Source organism: Mustela lutreola, chromosome 7 (genome assembly GCF_030435805.1).
Source record: "Mustela lutreola isolate mMusLut2 chromosome 7, mMusLut2.pri, whole genome shotgun sequence".
Lineage (NCBI taxonomy): Eukaryota > Metazoa > Chordata > Mammalia > Carnivora > Mustelidae > Mustela > Mustela lutreola.
In genome coordinates this window covers 39662182-39675486 of record NC_081296.1, presented here as the reverse complement: position 1 = coordinate 39675486, position 13305 = coordinate 39662182, and positions in this window count along the sequence as shown.

Here is a 13305-nt window from a genome sequence, read left to right as displayed (position 1 = left end):
ACCAAGATGTGAAGCTCCCTCAACCAGAATACAGCCCTTCCTTAACTGCCCCTTGGGCTGGGCTCAGGGAAAGGCATTCTCCTCTGCACTGTGCCTTTGAGTCAAGTCCATCCTGAATGAAGTCGTGTTGGCTCTTTGCCTACAGGAGGTGAAGGTCCTCCGATCACCTCCTGCAGTCCAGCTTGCTCAGTGCCTAATGTGACACCCCACGAACCACTCTTTGGGACTAAGAAGACACGAAACCTCCAAAGACCCAGGATTCTATCTGCCACTCACCTAGAGGACAAAGAAGCAAGTCACTACTCAGTGAGCTCATACTGGGAATTGAGCTCTGCAGGGTTTGGCTTGACAACCCCTATGCCCAGGGCCAGGCAGGGTGGGGGTCCCTCAGGCCAGTGCCTGCTCACTTTTCTTTCCAAAAAACTGTTCAAGTAACCCAAAGAAAGGCAATAAAAAGAGAATGGAGAAACGCAGAACAGAGACAAGAAACAGAAAAAAAAAGATAATTCAAGATATATATATAAATTCTATTCTATTTCTATATACTAGCAATGAACACATAGACAGCAATATGGTAAATACAATACCACCTGTAATTGCTCCCCCCAAGAAGGGATACTTAGAGTGTAAATAAAATAAGAGTTATAGGCTGAAACTATATAGTGTGGATGAAAGCAATCAAAGATAATAAATGGAGAAACATGCTGTATTCGTGGATAGGAAGACTCACCCTAGTAAAATTGTCAATTCTTCCAAACTGATTACAGATTTAACACAATTCCTATCGAAATCCCAGCAAGGTTTTTTTGTAAACAAGATTATTCTAAAATGTATAGGAAAAGACAAAAAAAAAAAAAAGAAAACAGCTAAGACAGTGTTTAAAAAGAAGACTAAAATGGGAAGAATCAAATTTCAGGCTTAGGTGCTCACTGTAATCAAGACTGGATAGCTATGGCAGAGGGAGAGCCAGCCAGATCAATAGTACAGGTCAGAGAACCCAGAAACAGACCCGAGCAAGTATGCTCAATTGATTTTGATGAAGGGGCAAAAGCAGTTCAATGCAGTAAAGGTAGCCTGTCCAAGGGCTGGTGTTGGAACCCACAGGCTTGCTGGGTTGGCTTTCAGACTCCCCTGTGTTTTTGGAGAACCCAAATAATGCATGAAGCGAAAAGAATATAAGGAACCCAAGGCAATTCAGTTGCTATACAAAATTAAGGGGCAGTGGGAAGGGGAGGAGGAAGGAGAGCGTGAGGCAGAAAACACCTGATCTTGAGAAGAGAGCTGGTGGGAAAGCGTCAGGTGTGTTTAGATGGGGGGGAGGCTGTGGAGCTGCTACAGGGCCAAGAGGATGGAAGGAAAGACAGGAAAGACAGTGGAATTTTAAGGAGGGTCAAAACGTGGATTTCCGGGGTGCCTGGGTGGTTCGGTGGGTTTAGCCACTGCCTTCAGCTCAGGTCATGATCTCAGGGTCCTGGGATGGAGTCCCGCATCAGCCTCTCTGCTCAGCAGGGAGCCTGCTTCTCTCTCTCTCTCTCTCTCTCTCTCTGCCTGCCTCTCCATCTACTTGTGATCTCTGTCTGTCAAATAAATAAAATCTTAAAAAAAAAAAAATGAATTTCCTTTAATGCCCTGTCAGAGATCCAGTAAAGACTGAAATCGGCTTTATTGTTTTTTCTAATTTTTTAAAGATTTTATTTATTCATTTGAGTGAGAGAGTAAGTGAGAAGCGGGGGTGGGGAGTGGGAGCCAAGAGACAAGCAGGGGCAGGGAGCCCATGGCGGGACTGGATCCCGGAACCCTGGGATAATGACCTGTGCTGAAGGCAGACCTTGACACCGAGCCACCCAGGTGCCCTGTGTTTCCTAGATTATGGTTTAACGTGATGGCACAGTGAGACTGGGCACTGTGGGGCCTGACCTTATACTAGAGTTATGCATTCTTCTCACCACCTTCTCCATCAGCTCTGCAGAGAAACCACGCTGTGGAGTGGTGGACAACACGGGCCACGCCCCTCCAGGCTGGGCGTAGACCCTCAGAGGCACCTACCCGCAGATCATGCTCCCATTCAGCTCTTTACAGTCCTCAAGGGTGGCACAAAGACATCCAGTTGGTGGTGGGGAGCCCTTTCTTGGTAATGTTAGTGATTAAAAAGTGACACAACAGATGGGTTCTTTAGGAAGGCCAATTAGGTAGTGATGTGCAGAATAGGTTGATGAGGGGAGAGATTGAGCACGTGTACAGGTGAGCATTGTGCCCCCCGACACAGTGTCTGGGACAGAGTATGTTCTTAGTAAATATTTGACTGAGAGCTGGCCCAAGATTTGCTGATGTGCGCTAGGATAAAGGCAACAGAAATGGAAAAGAATTGACGGGTGTGAATGCAGGGCTCTTAAAGAGGACATGACCACCAGATCTCGGGCACTGGAGCCTGGAGAGACCTTTGGCTGCAGTAAGAAGGGAGAGAGACCAGGCATGGACAGATGACCACAGTGTGGGGTCCTCTGAGTGGGTGGTGCTGTTGGGCTAGCTGAGTAAAGCTATCCAGTGGGTGGGTAGACATGAGGTGCTGGGGATCCTTCCCACCGAGATGACTTCTGGAGCAAGGGAGGCAGAATGAGAAAGTTCCTGGCAGATCACACAGCCCCCTTTGCACTCTGTGAAGGGAGCAGGAGAAGTTTCCAGTCCTGCCATCACCCATGTGTCCTCCCTCCTCCTGTCCAGTCCCCAGGAGAACGAGACCCCCGAGAGGTCAAATACAAGGGTTCCTCACATGACATCTGTGCCCAGCGACAAAGCAAGCACCTCTGCACTGCTCCCCGAAACTTCTGTTCTCTAAGCTCAGGTACCCCAGCCCTGGACACCCCACCCATCCCCATCCCTTCCCCCACTCTTTGTTCTCTCCCTCCTCTATTCTCTCCGCTGTCTGCATTCCCCTCCCTCCTCCCCACCTCTGTTCTCGCCTTTAGCCTTTCGGCTTCTCTCTGCTTCTGCCCCCTTCTTTTCTGCTCTCTCTGTGCTCACACAAATTCCACAAGCACGAGTCAATTTTAAGAGACCAAGAACTAACTCAGGGAGACTCGTGCAAAGGGCTCTAGCTGACTGGCGTCCACAGGCCTCCTTGGCCCCCTTCAGTGGGTGATATATTACAGAAATACATTAAGGGGCCGTCCCGCTGACAGCAAGCTAAGGTACTATGTCAAGGTACCAGCCCTGGGATGATGTACGTCCCCCATAGATCAGGACACCATCGCTCTGATTACACTTCAGCACTGCGTGTCGGAGCACCACGGGGCTGTGATGGACGGTGGAGATCCATCACCAGCCGATGGCCCATTCCCAGCCCAACATTCATAATCAGAGGTGATTTAGGGGCCGTGCTGGGATACCTCCCAAGATGCACACACAGCAAAACTGGACTCTTTCCTTTCCACTGAGAGAAGTTTAGGGAGAGAAACACTTGTAGCCTATAACGTCAAGGCCAAGGGTTCGGGAATCAGACAGCCCTCCCCGACTTTTCCATTTAAAAGCTATTTGACCTTGGGGCACATTTTCCTCCCTCCTGGAGGTCATTGCCTTGCATATAAAATGAGGGTGATGATACTGTCCTCCCCGGATTCGAGTGAAGCTCCAATAACATAATATAGGTAAAGCATGAAGCACAGTTTCAAGGTCCTGGGACCACCCTTCTACTCCCTGACCTGTTCAGGGTGCACACAGCAGCTGCAACCCCCAGTCTCCTACACACACTCTTCACCTGCACCCCCTTTCCCTTCACCTCCCTCCTTCCATCCCTGATGGCTCTGTGGCCAGCGGGGCAGGTCCCCAAGGACACCCATCTCAGGTCAGCCATCCAGCCTGACTTTCAGGATTGCCCATCAATCCTCTCCCCACTCATTCTTCATTCAGTTGGTAGGTGTCGAGCACCCACTAGGTGCCAGACCCTGTTCTAGGCACTGAGGACACAGAAGTGAATGAAACAAATGAAAACGCCTGCAGTCACGAGTCAACTCCCTTGCGTCCATCAAGTAATCTGTCCGTCTTGGGGTAGGAGCCCTGCCTGAGGGCCCTGTGAGCACAGCCTTGACCCAGACAGACTAGGAGATGACCGTGACTTTTAACCATGCAAGGAGAATGGCATCATGACAGCTTTCTCGGGGACCGTGGCTATTCCTTCCCTCCTCTGATCCCGAGCTGCTGAAGCCCAGAGAGGGATGGTAAGTGACCTAAGGTCACACAGGGGGCGTCAGGTTGAGTCAGGGCTGGAACTCAAACTCCTCAGAACTTTAAAGTTTACCTTTAGATCTTAATTGCGCAGCATCCCATCTTCCTTGTCTCTCAGGTAAAGGAGCCCCTGGATTCCTGTCCTTAGGCAAATTCCACCTCCCTGGAGAGAGAAGCTACAGGTGCATGAAGAATTAGAACTTACATCACGCCAACATGGGATACCTCATTCATCCTCCCATGGCCCCGGGGCGTGGTGGGGGGCAAGCACCCCATGATTCCATTTTATAGTTGGGAGGACTGAGGGCAGGAAATCGGGTCACAGACTCTGTCAGTTTGGCCTCTTCTCCACACTGCATACAGAGGAGTAGAAAACTGAGTCACTGCACACAACACACACACACACACATGCGCACACACACACAGCTTCATTTTTAATATTTAACCATATTTTTAGTATGGTAACCATATTCCTGTATTTTTAAATTTTTTTTTTTAGATTTTATTTATTATTTGACAGAGAGACACATGAGAGAGAGGGAACACAAGCAGGGGGAGTGGGAGAGGGAGAAGCAGGCTTCCTGCTCGCAGGGAGCCTGATGCAGAGCTCAATTCCCGGACCCCAGGATCATGACCTGAGCTGAAGGCAGATGCTTAACGACTGAGCCACCCAGGCGCCCTTAAATATTTGTTAAAGATTTGATTTACTTATTTGAGAGAGACGGAGGGAGATCATGAGCCCTCGGAGGGACAGAGGAAGAGGGACAAGCAGACTCCAGCTGGGATATGACATGAGCTAAAGTCAGATGCTCACCTGACTAAGCCACCCAGGTGCCCCTTAAATATCGTTTGATATATGCTTTTTTAAAATGTATTCTACAACAGGGGCGCCTGGGTGGCTCAGTGGGTTGAGGCCTCTGTCTTCGGCTCAGGTCATGATCTCAGGGTCCTGGGATCGAGCCCCTCATTGGGCTCTCTGCTCAGTGGGGAGCCTGCTTCCCCCTCTCTCTCTGCCTGCCTCTCTGCCTACTTGTGACCACTGTCTGTCAAATAAATAAATAAAATCTTAAAAAAAAATGTATTCTACAACATAAATACATGCTATTTATCAACCCTTTGTTATCATAGGTCTTAATGATTTCTAATATTCAGGTCTGATAAATAAAATTGAGATGAATATTCTGATACTGTCTCCAGGGTTTTCTTCCAACGGATTCCTAGAAGTAGAGCAGTTGGATCAAAGCTATGAAAACTGAAATTCTTCTGGAAAGATTGTGCCAATTTATGTTCCAATTTTGTCACCTGGTCGCTAACATTTACGCAGCCAGCAATAGCAACATCCATCCCAACAATCAGACAGGTGAAAACAGAATCTTGTCTTATTTTGCATTTCTTTGGCAAATAGTAAAATGAAATATTTTTTTCATACATTAGCCATTTGTACATCCTATTTCATGAATGTTCCTTGCCAAATTTTCTACTGAGATGTTAGCACCTTTTTTTTTTTTAAGGCTTTGTAAAAGCTCTTTATACATCAAGGCCATTAACCTTTTTCCATATCTGTTGCAAATATTTTTCTCAGTTTGTCGCTCCCTTTTTCACTTTTGCAGTTTCTTCTTAAATACCTATCAGGAGGTTTAGGGTAGGCAATTGCTTTTGTCATTTCTTCAATTGTTTTTGAGCTTAAATGGATGTTCTCTAATTTAAATGTTCCCTTGTGTTTTCTTCTATTGTTATGGGTTTCTTTTGTCTCCTGCTCTCATTATTTGAAATTTCCTTTAGAAAAAGGTATAAATGACTGTCTCCCAAGTAGTCAGTTTTCTCAACACCCATTGTTAATCCGAGTATTTCCTACTGATTTGTAATGCTTCCCTTGAACTCGTGTTGCTTTTATGCCTGTAGTAAAGTTGGTTTTACAGTTATCCATTATGTCCTCTTGATGCCCCGTGTTCCTGGAGCTCGTACATTGACAGGGACAGTTGCTCTACCTTTAAAATAAAACTTAATATTGCTAAGCAAGCCATGCCTCCTGTTCTTAAAAGTACGTGAGCTATTTTTAGTTTGTTACTTTTTCAGACTCATTTTAGAGTTGTCTTGTCAAATTACCAAATGTTTCCATTGAGATTCTTACCATATTTTTGCCAGATCAACATATTAATTCAGGAAAAATAAATGTCTTTTCATTGTTCCTTTTTCCCCCAAAGCCAGTTGTGTTCTCCACTTACTTGAAAGTTTTCTTACACAAAACTAATAAAGTTTTGTGGCTTTGTTCATGAAAGTTCCACCCCATCCTCATGGAGAATCATTCAGAAGTAGATTATGTTTTTGTTTGCTTTTATCTTCCAACCGGTTATTGTGGGTATGCAAGGAATTGGTTTTTGTATATTCATCCAGGGAGGAGGATATATCTGTATATTATCGGGGAAGAAAATATCCTCACCAGCAATGTTCCCAATGATGAGTCACAGGAAACCCAGGGAGAGCAAAAGAAGAGCTGTTCCCCCCCCCCAGAGACTCAGCCCATCCATCACTCTGGACAGGGGAATAAGCAGCAGGCGCGGTGATGCCCAGGCCTCTGGCAAACTCTTAGAAGTGCTATACACACATTTTATTGTGCCTTTTAATCTCAGAATGAGGCCAAAGGAAGCTGTTGGTGGATCAGGCTGTGTCTAAGTGTGAGTGGGGGACTGGGGGCCACACATCCGGCCAGGAGAGCCCGTGTGCACACAGGGGCTGCCTGAGTCCTGCCCCACCTGCCCTTGAACCATGGATGCTGAGAACAAGGAGAGACACTCAGGGATCATGGGGCTCATAGGCTGGCCAGACACCGGCTCCTAGGAAGGGCTGCGGGAGGGAAAGGGTTTTTACCCCTGCGTACCGCCCACACTGGAAACGTTGTGTGCCCACCTGCGCCAGCCCTCTACTCCCGCCCACACCCCCTTTGGACTATGGAACTTTTGCTTCTGCGTTTTGCTGAAGTACATATTTATATGCTCTCATGAAAGAGTGTATTGGGCAGAGGAAATGGAAAACTTGGGGCCTGATTCATACTTAGCAGTACTTAGAAAGCCCCAGAACAGCCCCCATGGTGGGGATCCACCCACCCACCCAGCTGCCTCATGATGGACGTCCCAGTTTGCTAATGGTGGCCTTGTGGATGACATAGCCATGGGGAAGCCCTGTGGCATGGCCCTCCTTATTGTAGCCATAAAGGCTCAGATTTCAACAGAGCCTTGGACCCCAGATGTCAGTTACACAGAGGTTTCCAAGTGCTTTTTAAGCAATGGAAATCTTTTTTTGATTAGAAGCCCTTATGAAGGGCGCCTGGGTGGCTCAGTGGGTTAAGCCACTGCCTTCGGCTCAGGTCATGGTCTCAGGGTCCTGGGATCGAGGCCCGCATCGGGCTCTCTGCTCAGCAGGGAGCCTGCTTCCCTCTCTCTCTCTCTGCCTGCCTCTCCATCTACTTGTGATTTCTCTCTGTCAAGTAAATAAATAAAATCTTAAAAAAAAAAAAAAAAAAAAAAAAGAAGCCCTTATGAAACCCTAGTCATTAGAACAGATATAAATGGAACTGCCTTCAGTTGCATGGGGGGAAAAAGTCCTAAATCTCCCTACACAAGCATGCATGTGTGTGCGTGCTCTCTCTCTCTCTCTCTCTCTCTCTCTCTCTCTCTCACGCGCACATACACACACACACACACATACACTTGGAATCAAGTGTGTCATCCTGCGAAGGCACCGGGGACATTCCTACACACTGCTAGGATGGTGCCAGACACAGACCTCTTTTTAAGGGTGGGGAACTGAGGCCCAAATGGCAAACAACTCTGTATGAACATCAAGCAGCATCTTAATGGTGGATGTAGGGCTGGAATCCTGGCGTTGCTTGTCATCCCAAGACCAGTGCAGAGACAGAAGGGCTGTGCTCATGGAGTTTAACTTGGGAGTCGGGGAGTGATGAAGAAGCACGACTAAGGGCTGTCAGGATGTTCACTTGGATAGCGTGGTCTCGCCTGGAGACCTGCTCCTAATCACAACACTTGTAAGAATGCACTGGAGTCCTGAGTTACTCATGGAATCAATTAATCCAGGCGAGCTTGAGAGCCAAGGGTCAAGGCTCCAGCTTCTGCCCTGGGTGTCACTGTGCCAGGGACCTTGGGCCAATGACTGTCTGACTTGAGTTTGACTCATGATCTCCGGGATCCCTTCCAGCTTCCGTGCTCCACATCCAGCCAGTGCATGAAGCTTTCTGACCTACAGCTGATGCAAGAACTCCTTTAAGGAGCCAAAGGTCTCTATTTGGGGAGTGACCTCAAAGAGCAGATGGAGGAGTCTGAAGATGGGGGTGGGGGGGAGCAAGGCTGCTAAGGCCATTGCGGGGGTGGGGCAAGGCCACCCTACTCTGTAGGAAATGAAGAAAGAAACGGGATTACTCAGAATGAGGAAAGAGAGAGAATCAGAGAAAAGGGGGAAATTGGAGAGCAGAAGATGGTACAGAGCTGTGAATGTCTGGAGTGGTGCATTGGCCAAAGGGACACTTTAAGAATGGAAACACCTGCTGTTGAACTTGAAGTTGTTTGCAATGATGTGATGTAAATCCTTCCTTTATTCCCACCCCCATCCCACCCTATGTCTTCAAATCAGTCTGTCTCACTCATGAATGCTTTGTGCCAGTGAGCTGTTCCATGGAAAATGAGAAGAGACTGAGATGCCCATCTGGGTGTGAGGAACCTGAGGCAGCAGGATCCAGGAGGCTATGTGTCCCCTAAAAAGTCTCAGAAACCTCAGGGTCCCTAAGTCTCCACAGAGAAGGAATTTTCAATGTTCTAAGTACATCTCACCTGGATTCAAGAGGCAGAGAAGCTCTCACATAACACATAAGCTGATTTCAGTCTTATAAAATACTTGTGTTATACCTATCACATGTCCAACCATGAGCTCTGGGCTGTAGGAACCCCAAGACACAAAAGGCAGGAGTCGTGACATTTCATTGTGTCTGATCAGGACCTCAGGAGCAGATGAAAGACAGAGGTTCCCCAGTCTAATGCCATACCCTTTGACTCAGCAGGACTTTGACAGGCCCTGGGATGTGCTGATGACATGATCCCAGCCCTCAAGGAGCTTACAATGTCATTGGCGACTTAAGTAACAGGATTCACTCTGGCCTTCTTCTGGTCACTATTGGTCAAGAGTGGTTCCTATTAGTTCCTGTTGGTCAAGAGTTCCCAGGCCAAGCAGAGAACAACCAGTCACAACGGAGATCCATAAGTCTTTACCTCAGATCTCAGATGGCCAACATCACTGGCAGAGCAGCTCTTCTCTGCCACTGTGAGCCCAGGGGAATGCTGTCCCTTCTAGATGGAAAAGCATTGGCTTGAGTTCTAGAACGTATAGTACATGCCTTGTTCTTGTGTCCCAGCCTGTTTCCAAGACCTGACTCCTTTCCTACCTGGACCAATGATTCCTCCTGCCCTTCTCTGCCTCAGCTGGACCCTCTGAAGCACCCCTGGCTAGCCTGCCCTACAGCCCTTCTTCTAGGACTCCCCTCTGAACACAGTTTTGTTGCGGGCAATGTGATGGAATATTGGAAGACGGTGAGAAGGATTTCTTTAATATAGCCAAGCATAGCTAGAGATGTGGAAGCCAGTCAGGGATCAAAGAAAGCATCAAGAGGTACACCCAGGAAGTTAGCCCAATGAAAGGGAGAGGGTTCTACAGGCTGGGTTGGGGGCAGTCTTCTGAGGAGGTAAAATGGAATCACAATAGAAAAAAAAAAAAAAAGAAGAAGAAGAAGAAGAAAAAAAAGGAACCAGTTTCATTTGTGAAACTATTCACTCACTCATTTGTGCAACAACATGTGTTTAGGCCCTTCTGTGCAAGGATACAAGTATAAGGGAACTCAACCTTTTTCTTAAGAAGCATACCATCTACTAGGGGATGGCATGGTCCTTAGAGGTTGGCAAGACTCTGAGCATCAGAAATCGGTAGAAAGACATTCTAGGCTCGGGGAACAGCTGGAGCCCAAGCAGGAAAGCAAGACTCAAGGGCCAGTGGGCTGGGCAACTTGGATAGAAGAGAAGGACATGGAAATATGTTCTAATTCGAGATCTTTCCTATGCGCTGAGGCGGGCCCAGGCCAGGTGCTGGGGACTTAGGGTGAATAAGGCAATCTCTGCCTTCCTTTGCCAGGACTTATACCATCATTCTAGAAAGTGCAAGGAGGCCACACGGTAGCCAGCTCCCCTTCTCAAAGCGTTGTACACAATCAGCATGGGTTACACAGCAGACCCAGGCAGCTTCATATCCCAGTAGAGGACAGGACAGCAACCACTACAGGGACAGCTGGCAGGGAGGGCCCTAACCACCTAACAGGAGACAAACTTTGGCGGGGAGGAAGTAACCTCCCTGCATCGCTGGTAAGTCCCTGGTTCTGCCTGAGAGAGGCAGAACCTTAAAGAAAAGAGCCCCAGAAAAACCAATAGCAGGGCTGGTGCTCTTGAAGACATGCTAACCGAAGTATACAGACATAAAACGCCTACAAAGGCAGGGGAGGGTAGAGTCCCAAAGCGTACAGCTTGCCCTTGCAAAATGGCCCTGGTCAGAGCAGGTCAGGGACTAGGTCCCCTCTCTGAGATTTATGTAGTGAAGCCTTCTCATGTCAGGGCTGGGGAATCATGGGCAGTTTTCTTTCTTTCTGGTTTGTTGCCCTTTTCTTGTTTTGTTTTGTTCTCAGTGAGATGATGCTTTCTAGATGGTGATGCTTTCCTCTGAGGCAGGCAAGAAGGAAGTAAGGAAGCCAGCTTATTGGTGGGGCATGGGGCTTGGGAGGAAAATGCCTTCCCCTGGGAGTCAGGAAGTCTGGCCTCAGTTCTGCTCCCACAAGCTGTGTGACCTCGGGCAAGGCCCTTCCCTTCTCTGGGCCCACTCATCAGTGAGCCACTTTCCTCTCCATACTGGGCCAGGGTCCATAACTTATAAGAATAAGAAATTATTACTTTTAAAGAAGTAACAGCAGAGGGAGTGGGGCGAGAGCTGGGGCTGCAGACAGAAGAGTTTCTGGGAGCAGACCCTGCTCTTTTGTCAGTGTAACCAGAAGCTGTTAGGCGATGGCCCTACAGCAGGAGTAAGTGCCAAGGGTGGTTCTAGAAACAAACTGTGTGGGGTGGTGTGGGCATTTCCTTTGGTTTAGGGATAGGGCTGGCTTTCTAGCACCCACCAACACAGCCAGAGGCTGACATACAGCCTTTGGGTTATGGGGAGCCAGGAGCCTCCTACGTGCTCTGGGAGATGCTGAGGAGGGAAAATCAGAGCAGGCCCAATATGCCCAGCTTGCCTTCAGTGCTGGGAGAGGGAAGAGACAGGCTCCTGGGACTTTCTCTCCACCTCTTTGCCCGTGGATGGCTTAAGTAAACCTCCTTTGGGGGTCCCCAAGGTCATTTACAGCTAGTGGAGCAGAACCTTCCCCAGGGGCTTGCCTTGGTCCTGCCCAGCCTTCAGGGCTCACTGACGTTGACTAAGCCAGTTTCTTAGCCCCAAACCCATTGTGTGAATTAGATTCTTCTCAAAACAGAACATTCTTGGAGTCGGGACAAAGGTCAGGAATGCTTGCCTTTGAAAAGTCTCTCCATTGTTGTTTCTGCGTTTTATGTCCTTGCCAGAGCCTGAAGCATTGATCTCGTGTTCAGAGGGGGTCTGGGTGATGGCCAAGCCTGGTGGTGACCAACTGTCAGACCAGTGGGGCCGAGCCTCCACAAGTGACTTATTACACCGTCTCCTCCCCGTGGTCCATGTAGAACTTCAGACTGGGGGCCCAGAGGTAGGTGGCAGGGAGCTCAGCTGGTGGAAGGTCTCCAGAGAGGGAGAGGGGGGCGAGAGAGGAGAGGAGGGGGAGGAGTAGGAGAGAAGGGCTGGAGGAGGGAGAAAAAGAGGGAATGGGAGAGGGACGGGGCAGGGGGAAGGAAGGGGGAGCCATTTACTTCCCAAAGACTCAGTTTCTTCCCCTGTAAAAGGGGGACACTGTTCACCCTACATCAGGCTTGTGAGTTAGAAAGCATCACTTGGGTAAAAGTCCCAATACAAAGCTGGGACTCCAGAATATCAGAGAGGGGAGAGGGAGCTGCCTGGGCCCGGGATCCACCGCTCTTAACAGCCAGAGCCAAGAATGGAGCCCAGGGAGGTCTGAGTCCGAAGTCAGGACAGGCCACACCAAAACGCCACTCCCCAGGCTTCCTGGAGGCAATGTCACGGAGTCTGAGACTTACTCATGGTCTTTCCAAATAGCTCGGTGACTTCCACCTCGAGGTGCTCAAAATTCCCCACAGACCCCAAATAATAACCCAGGGAAAACACCAGCTTAGGCTGGGATTCACCAGAGGAAATGACTTAGGGAAAGACCAGAGGAGTTGGCAGAGAGACCCGTGAACCCCAGGTCTCTTTTCAGGGTGACACTACCTCATAACTTCAGGCCCTAGAGGCTGCCCAGTCTTCCTCACTTGCCTCCCCACAGGTACACACAAGGTCTCACATGGTTCTTGGAACCTTCTCCGTGTGGGTGCTGGAGTCCCCAGGCCTCGCTCTTATTGGCAGCCAGCAAGGGGACCCTACAGTCACCTGCGAGGCAGGGAGGCAGGGGGGCCAGGGCCCCACTCTGAGGAGGCTGGGAGGCAGGATCCAGCTTTAGAGTCTGTCCTTTTGCAGCTCTGGTTTCTCTGAATATATGTATGAGGAAACTGGAGATTTCCCCCATCAAGGTAGAAATTTACATAATTTGTAGATCTCCCAAGACACAACAACTATAGATTCTTTTAAAATGTGTGGTCCGGGGCGCCTGGGTGGCTCAGTGGGTTAAGCTGCTGCCTTTGGCTCAGGTCATGATCTCAGGGTGCTGGGATCGAGTCCCGCATCGGGCTCTCTGCTCAGCAGGGAGCCTGCTTCCTCCTCTCCCTCTCTCTGCCTGCCTCTCTGCCTACTTGTGATCTCTCTCTGTCAAATAAATAAATAAAATCTTTTTAAAAATAAATAAATAAAAAATAAAGAGTGTGGTCCAGAAGATAAGGGCCCCTTTCCCTCCACTAAACAAAGAGA